Source organism: Lasioglossum baleicum, chromosome 3 (genome assembly GCF_051020765.1).
Source record: "Lasioglossum baleicum chromosome 3, iyLasBale1, whole genome shotgun sequence".
NCBI classification, from domain to species: domain Eukaryota; kingdom Metazoa; phylum Arthropoda; class Insecta; order Hymenoptera; family Halictidae; genus Lasioglossum; species Lasioglossum baleicum.
This window is the reverse complement of record NC_134931.1, coordinates 13,658,052-13,664,840: the sequence shown is the minus strand read 5'-3', so window position 1 is coordinate 13,664,840 and position 6,789 is coordinate 13,658,052. Positions and strand designations below refer to the sequence as shown.

General features: G+C 43.7%; 1 protein-coding gene across 3 annotated transcripts in view; it reads left to right on the top strand.

The window, feature by feature from the left end:
• Positions 1-287: 287 nt before the first annotated feature.
• The window catches only part of Lim1 (LIM homeobox 1), a 53,670-nt gene continuing 47,168 nt past the window's right edge, over positions 288-6,789 (top strand). The window contains exon 1 of one of the 3 annotated variants that reach the window (XM_076447569.1): positions 288-1,680. The gene's annotated coding sequence lies outside the window, so the exon portion shown is untranslated. The remainder of the gene's footprint in view (positions 1,681-6,789) is intronic. The other 2 variants (XM_076447567.1, XM_076447568.1) reach the window with 2 other exon arrangements.

Below are 6,789 nucleotides of genomic sequence, written 5' to 3'. Positions count from 1 at the left end.
TGGGAACGAAAAGGAAATATCAGAGAGTATCGCGGTTGAGAGAGAAGAAAAGATATAGAGGCGAGAGAAGGCAATAAGAGGACAAGGGACGGACGAGGAGTAACTTGGGGAGGGGCGAAGAGGTAGGGTGGGATGGCAGCGCGGACGGCGGGGAAGGGGGAAGGGAGGGAGGAATGTTTCGCGGGCGCTAGAGGCAAAGATTCTCTTGAAACCTGTGGCATTTCGCTCGGTTCTCTTCTGTTCGGTATACGCCGAAGAGGGATCGATAGCGCGTCAGAGACGAGGAGAATCAGGCGGCAGGCTATTTCGAGCAACAACACAAGCCGGCAGAAGCGGCAGAGAAGCAGTAGCAACGACAGAAGCGTCCTGTGCGCCGCGAGATAGATCCGCAGCCATTCCACGGCCATGTCTGCCGGCGCACGGGGTTGGCTACGCCCGAGCGGGGTCTAGCCGGCCAATCGGGGGGAAGCGCGAAAGGTCCCGCGCCGTGGCCGTGGCCAATGGGCGTAGCCGATTTCAGCGAGGCGCGCGACGTCTCGTCCAAGTAGAGGGGGGGCCCTCGCGGCTGTCACAGGTGCAGCCAGTTGGCTGGCGAACTCGAGGCGAGCGAGCTCGGAAATCGCCGCGATCCTCGTTCGTATGCCGCTTATCGGACCGCACTGTTCGCCCGGTTCCTTCGATATCACCGCAAATCGGGCCCATCGACGCGATTCAATACTAAACCTGTTCGCCAATTAACCAAAAGCGAAAACGTGCTCGTCCAGAGAAAAAATTATCATTCGCCTGGTCGAACGGTACATATTGCGTACAGGCCGCCGCGTTGTTATACGCACGAGATCGGTACTGTTACGGCGTGAAACTGTCAAACAGATCGTGAGATTGTTGATGCGGTCCGTCGCGCGGACGCGCACGTCGCGTCTGACAGATCCGGACGCGATACCGGTCTCATCGGCAACGTCATGACCGACCGCGGAGTGTCTAGAATCGAGACGGGACGATCTTGAGCGTCGTGTAACACGGGGTCGTGATGTGCCGACGGAACTGATCTCTGTCAGCTGGGAAACCACGAGGGTGAGAATCTGGTGCCCTAGAACCGGGCCCTACTATAAGTTGAATTCGATCAGTGAGACGAATTGATCTGAGAAAAAATAAAGACGAGAGAATATACACTAGAGAAATCATTCTCGAGAACGGAGAAACGTAGAAGGGTAACCAGTGGTTTCAGAATCGTGCGTAAAGAGAAGATACGCACGGGTCGAACGGAACAAGTAAATGCATAAATGTATAGCTAAAGGCAGAGAAGAAGGGAACGGGATTTGTCAAAATATCGAGTGCGCGTAAAGGAGAGAAAAACGAAAACTGGCAACAAACGGGGGGAAGTGTGAGAAGTGCGATTTAACGGCCGTTGGGATATCACCGCAGTAAAAGTGGGTGCACTGGGGCCCTCGGGACCGTTCGGCCGATACGGGCCCGTGGAAGGTGGGCCTGGTGGTGGTCCCGGGCCCGGCGAGGGAGTGGGGACAGGGGTGGCCGCAGTCGCGGCTGGGGAGGTGGAGGGCTACGGGGGTGCCGGTGGCGGGGGAGGGGGCCCCGGGGGGGTTGGTACCCCCCGGATAAGGGTCGCGACCCTCGGCGGGCCTTGCTGCGCACCCTTGCCCGTCACCCAGGCTTGTAACATAGGTAAGTGGACCCCATTATTTTACTAAATAATATTTACTTCGTCTACTCCATACTCTGTTCACGAATTCAACGGTTCAACCCTTTTCGAGCATTCATCTTTCACCTCTTGGTTATACGACGAGTGCGCAAACACGATATCGGTACCGAAATCGGTGTAAAGATTCTAGGTCTGCGAATACTAGCGCGCGCGGATCCGACGGATCTTCAAACTCGGTTTTCTCGAAAACAAGGCGTTAAACTTGTTTGTGTAATTAGTAGATCGCGGATCTTTATGCAAAATAAGAATTGTCTCCATCGATTGCAAGAAATAGAAACCAAATTGAATGTTATTTCTTCCCTTAATGATTTTAATAGAGGAGAAATTATTGTATATTGACTGATTCAATTTTTAAAATTTTCCAACAATTTTGAATTTCATCTACTCAATTTTGCTATAACTGCATAGAGATCCGCAGTATAGTAATTAGAATCACCACGACTTCTGAAACAGCTTGTATAAAACTATATGAATCTATGTTATAAGAAGGAATTTCTTCATCTTCGGTACTATGTGTCGTAGTTCACTCGAGGAGGCTTCCCCTAACACTATGTTGTAATTAATGGACTGCGGATTTTATATTTTATGATAAAAGTGAGTAGATCAAACACAGAACAGTGAAAATATTTTTGCCATTTAAAAGTATTGTTGAGTTATTTTCAAACCACCAAATATAGTTCTCGAGATAATTTTTATTATCCATAAAAATCCGCAGTCTAGTAATTCATATTTCTAAGGATTGCGAATCGAGACAAGAGTAGCCGATAATGGTTCACTCACATAACAGAGACACCCTGTGTGTAGAATTATATGAAATTCAATATCTATGTCATAGGGTAGATTTCTGCTGCGTTATGGTTTCCACAAAATGTACTCGAGAACTACTTGTGACCTCTATCATGGGAAGCTTTATCCTCTTGTCGTATTCAGCAACCGAACCGCTGAGGCTACTGTTATATTCTCTCTCGATATTAATCCTCTACGTTCAAATAATTCTTCTGCACGAATAAAACAATGGTATTGTTCCATAACAATTCTACCAAAGGACGTCAGGAAAATTTTCATTGTAACTTTAGTTCATTCTTTGGTCGTGGATAATAGGTAGTGTTCTAGAGAAAAAAATGTTGAAAGAAGAGACTCCTTAATACCTTGCGATTTTAAAAACTTTTGTTCCAGCCAGTTCTCGACTAATCCAGCTAGTATTTGAATCATTCTAACGAATAAACCAACACGTCTGCACTTGTATAACATGTACTTCTATTAGCGCGATAAAACTGTTTTGTTATTGTAGATTAAAAATAAATAAAAACTCCATGTCGTGTCGAGTAAATGTGATTCAAGCTTTGAGACTTTAATACATATATTACAATTTGCAAAACGACCTATTTATTTCTCTTAGAACCGAGTGCACGAAGTCAGCTGTTTCGCAGGTTATGATGGAACTCCGTTTATATGAACTCCATTTATGTGAATGAAATTTCAGCAGTGGCTGGTTAATTGAACTCTAGCCGAGCGAAATCCTCTTAAATGAACCAAAAATCGTAGTCAGTAGTAGGAAACTACTCCTCTTGTGTGAACCAACTTGTCTCCCGATAGGTTCATAGAAATGGAGTTCTCTTGTAGTTCAAACTTTCCGCCACTCGGGAACTTGCGAGATCCTTCGAACCTCGGAGAATTCTTTCTGGAAGATCTTCCGCTTTTCGATCCTGAAGGGGTGGTTCCCCGCGAACTCTTTCCAGAGTGCAAGAACGTCGCCTTCTTCCTTTATCGTGATTGATCGTACCGTAATTTGGATGTCATAAGAATGCGTCAATTTTTTCCGTCGCGGTGATGAATCGTTCCATGGATCATTCCGTGGGCTCGGATCTAACGAGGATGAATTCGCCTCGGACAGGGTTGAACGCGCGTCATTGTGCGTAACGAACCAGCAGCGATTCGAGGAAATCTTTCGTCTTCCGACACGCGAGTAAAATTACGCATGCCGCCGATTATCTCCGAGAGAGTTGCACGCCGATTGCTGAAGAACTTGTTGTTCAGGAATCGATGTTTAATTCATGACGCTTATTAGTGTCAAATCGACGGATTGATTTGTGGTGTCACGACTATATCCGTAACCGGGTCGAGTGTGTAATTTCTCAGAGAGACATTCAACCGAATATTATTCCGGACGGTAATTGAAAATTCAGCGTTTTTGTACGGCAAGCTGAGACACTGAATCGCAGCGACGGAAGATCGACTTCGTAATGTAGTCGACGAATTAATGAATCACGATCATTTCTTCAGCTCCGTGCACTTCGTCTCCGTCATTCTAACCGATCGAAGATGGTCAAGGGATCCCTCTCAGTCCCGTGTCTTTTTATTTCAATTTTTCGCTGTCTATTCTTTTTTCGGAAAAATTCTGAAATCGTACTGCGCTATGAATTTCTTGCTTTTCTCATAAGTCTGATAGATAGCGCAGATACTCGGCCGAAACAGTTTCAGAGCGCTCATGTATCCCAGAGGGTGACTCGAAGAAAAATATTGACACTGAACGTATCCTGTTTGACTTTGCGTTTGTGCTCGACACGATCGGCACCGATCACTATTGACGTTTTCCTAACAAGTCCTATACAATAATCATCCAAATATTTCGAATTATTCTTCATGAAATAGTATATCTTCTAGTATTTTAACTTCGAAGTCGAGAATCGTATAAGATTCGCGAGGTTTCTTCTTCAAATCAAGCCAGATTAATCAACGAGCGTATTAATTATGAAAAAAACGATTACTCTAGTATGAGACTCGTTTTTTCTTTTGTTTCGAGCGTAACATCCCCTCGACGGGTCGTAAAGACACAGATGTAATTACGCAAGCAAGGACGCAATTCCTTTGTGACAGAGTAAATGTTCTTCGTTAATGCAAATCAGCTGAACATCTCCGTCTAGTTTGCTCTTCCTGATCGAATATTTTCGAGGCACACGACAAGACACAAAGACAGCAAACACCGGCGACTTTAATCAAAATTTAACCAAATAGAATTCTATTCAAATATGCTTTGTATCGTTTTCGAATAGTTATCGATCGGTTAAAGCGGTTTCCGTAAAAGGTGCCACGCGTCGCACGCTCCACGCCAGAGAATTGGATTAATCGAAACCGTTTTACCGGACGGTCCAGGCATTCGTCTCACGTACACTTAATCCTAATCTGGTTCAGAGGATTCGAGGGAAGTTTATCTCTTTTCTACCCTTTTTCCGCGTCTCGCTCGTGAAACTGGCCCGCGGTATCTGATTTTTGGAATGGAAGGTCAACCGTATTAAGGGATGCAGGATAATGTTATCTGTCTTCATCTTTCGCACGGTCGAATTTATGCGAAAATTTCGGGCCAAGGAAGCATAAGGAAAACTTTTTCTTGCGAGGGACAGTTTAATGAATTATTCTAGAATTGAGGAATAGAATTTCGAATACTTTCATCGTGATTGTGGACAGTAGGACGGTATACTTATACAAGCGATTACATAAAACGTGGAATTGATTCAACTTCTGAAAAAGTATTAATCGAGGAAATTTTTGTTTGTCTGGAAATAATAAGATTTAGAAAACTTCCTGTCCGTTGAATATTAGACAACGGTACAAAGAATATGCCGCAACGTGCGTACATTTAGTTTGAATAACTTTCTCCTGGATTACGTACGATTCTTACCGACATGCATTCTTCTATAAATTGATCAAGAAAAGTTATGTTAGGTGGCAGATGTAGGAGCATAAATTCTGATATTTTCAGGTGTATGTAAATGCGGATGCGTTCGAAAGAATCGCCATCGAAATCTTGAGTTATTCGCGAGTTAAGCGCAGGTGTATTCGGCGCATTCTCATGGCTGACTTTCTCGAAAATGGAATCGCGCACTGAGAAAGTTTAACTCGGACCTGTTCATTTTTTCGTTTATTTTTCGACGGGAGATCGGCGAGCGATAAATTTCGCGGGACACCCGATAGATTTTCTTTTTCGTGAAACACAGACTTTTCTTGGGAAGCCAATTTCGCCAGAGGAATTACTCGTAAGTCGATTTCGCGTGGAACGATTTAAATCTTGAGGTAACTGCGGGGTGGTTCGGGTCATGTCGACTCGCGTTCCTCCTTTTTCTTCTCGCCCTCCCAGCGAAACGGAGGGAGATGAGATGCGCAAGGTCAGACCTTAAGGGTGGGAGAAGGGTTGCTAGGTTGACAACCCTGCCAGCAGGGAGGAACTCTCCGCCCATTGGTGGAAACCGCGAAAAAAGAGAGGAGTGAACTCTAGAGGGTTCAGCAATGGCGAAAAAAGAAGTCAGAGATCGGGAGCGAGCGAGTAGACACGATACAGAAAACGGAAAGAGAAAACCCGCAGGGGAAGAGAGGCGAAGAAAGCGTAGCTAAGGGCAATCCCAACAGTGAGAACGTTTCGTAATTATCGGCACACAACTTCCATCATTCAAATGTATTAATAAGATTAACATATAATTATTGACAATTAATGGATCTATGCGCGAACTAAATATGATTACCAACTTCGTTCAGCTGTTTCTACTACTGCTCGTTGTAATTATTTACGTAGTTGCGAACTGGTGCGTGTTTTGTAATCGAGTCTGCTGAAATATTACACTAATTTATTTGAATCTCGTATACACTCCGCATGCGAACATTATTGAAGCACTAACTGAATATATTATGCAATTTAGACGGTTTTATTATGTTTCATTCAATTTATTCAATTGGTAGTTTATTGTGTCCTAAATCTTTTCACGGAAAAATTATGTGTACTCATTGTTTTGAAGTTAAATTTAATAACTGTGGAAGATTATTAATTATTTCTTTTAATATGTTTTTGATAGAGTTTCACGAGAATAAAGTTAAATAGAGATTTAACATTTTGCATGAGAGAGGAGAAACGTACTGTAAGATATTGCGTTTGCTAAGTAATTCCTTTTTTCATCGCGAACTTCTTAAAAAACATGAATTTACGTGAACGTTCGCAGTTTAATTACAAGATTGACATTTTAAATTATTTTTTTTATGGAAATAATCCCGGTTTAACACGAATTCCCGTAATTCTGCAATTC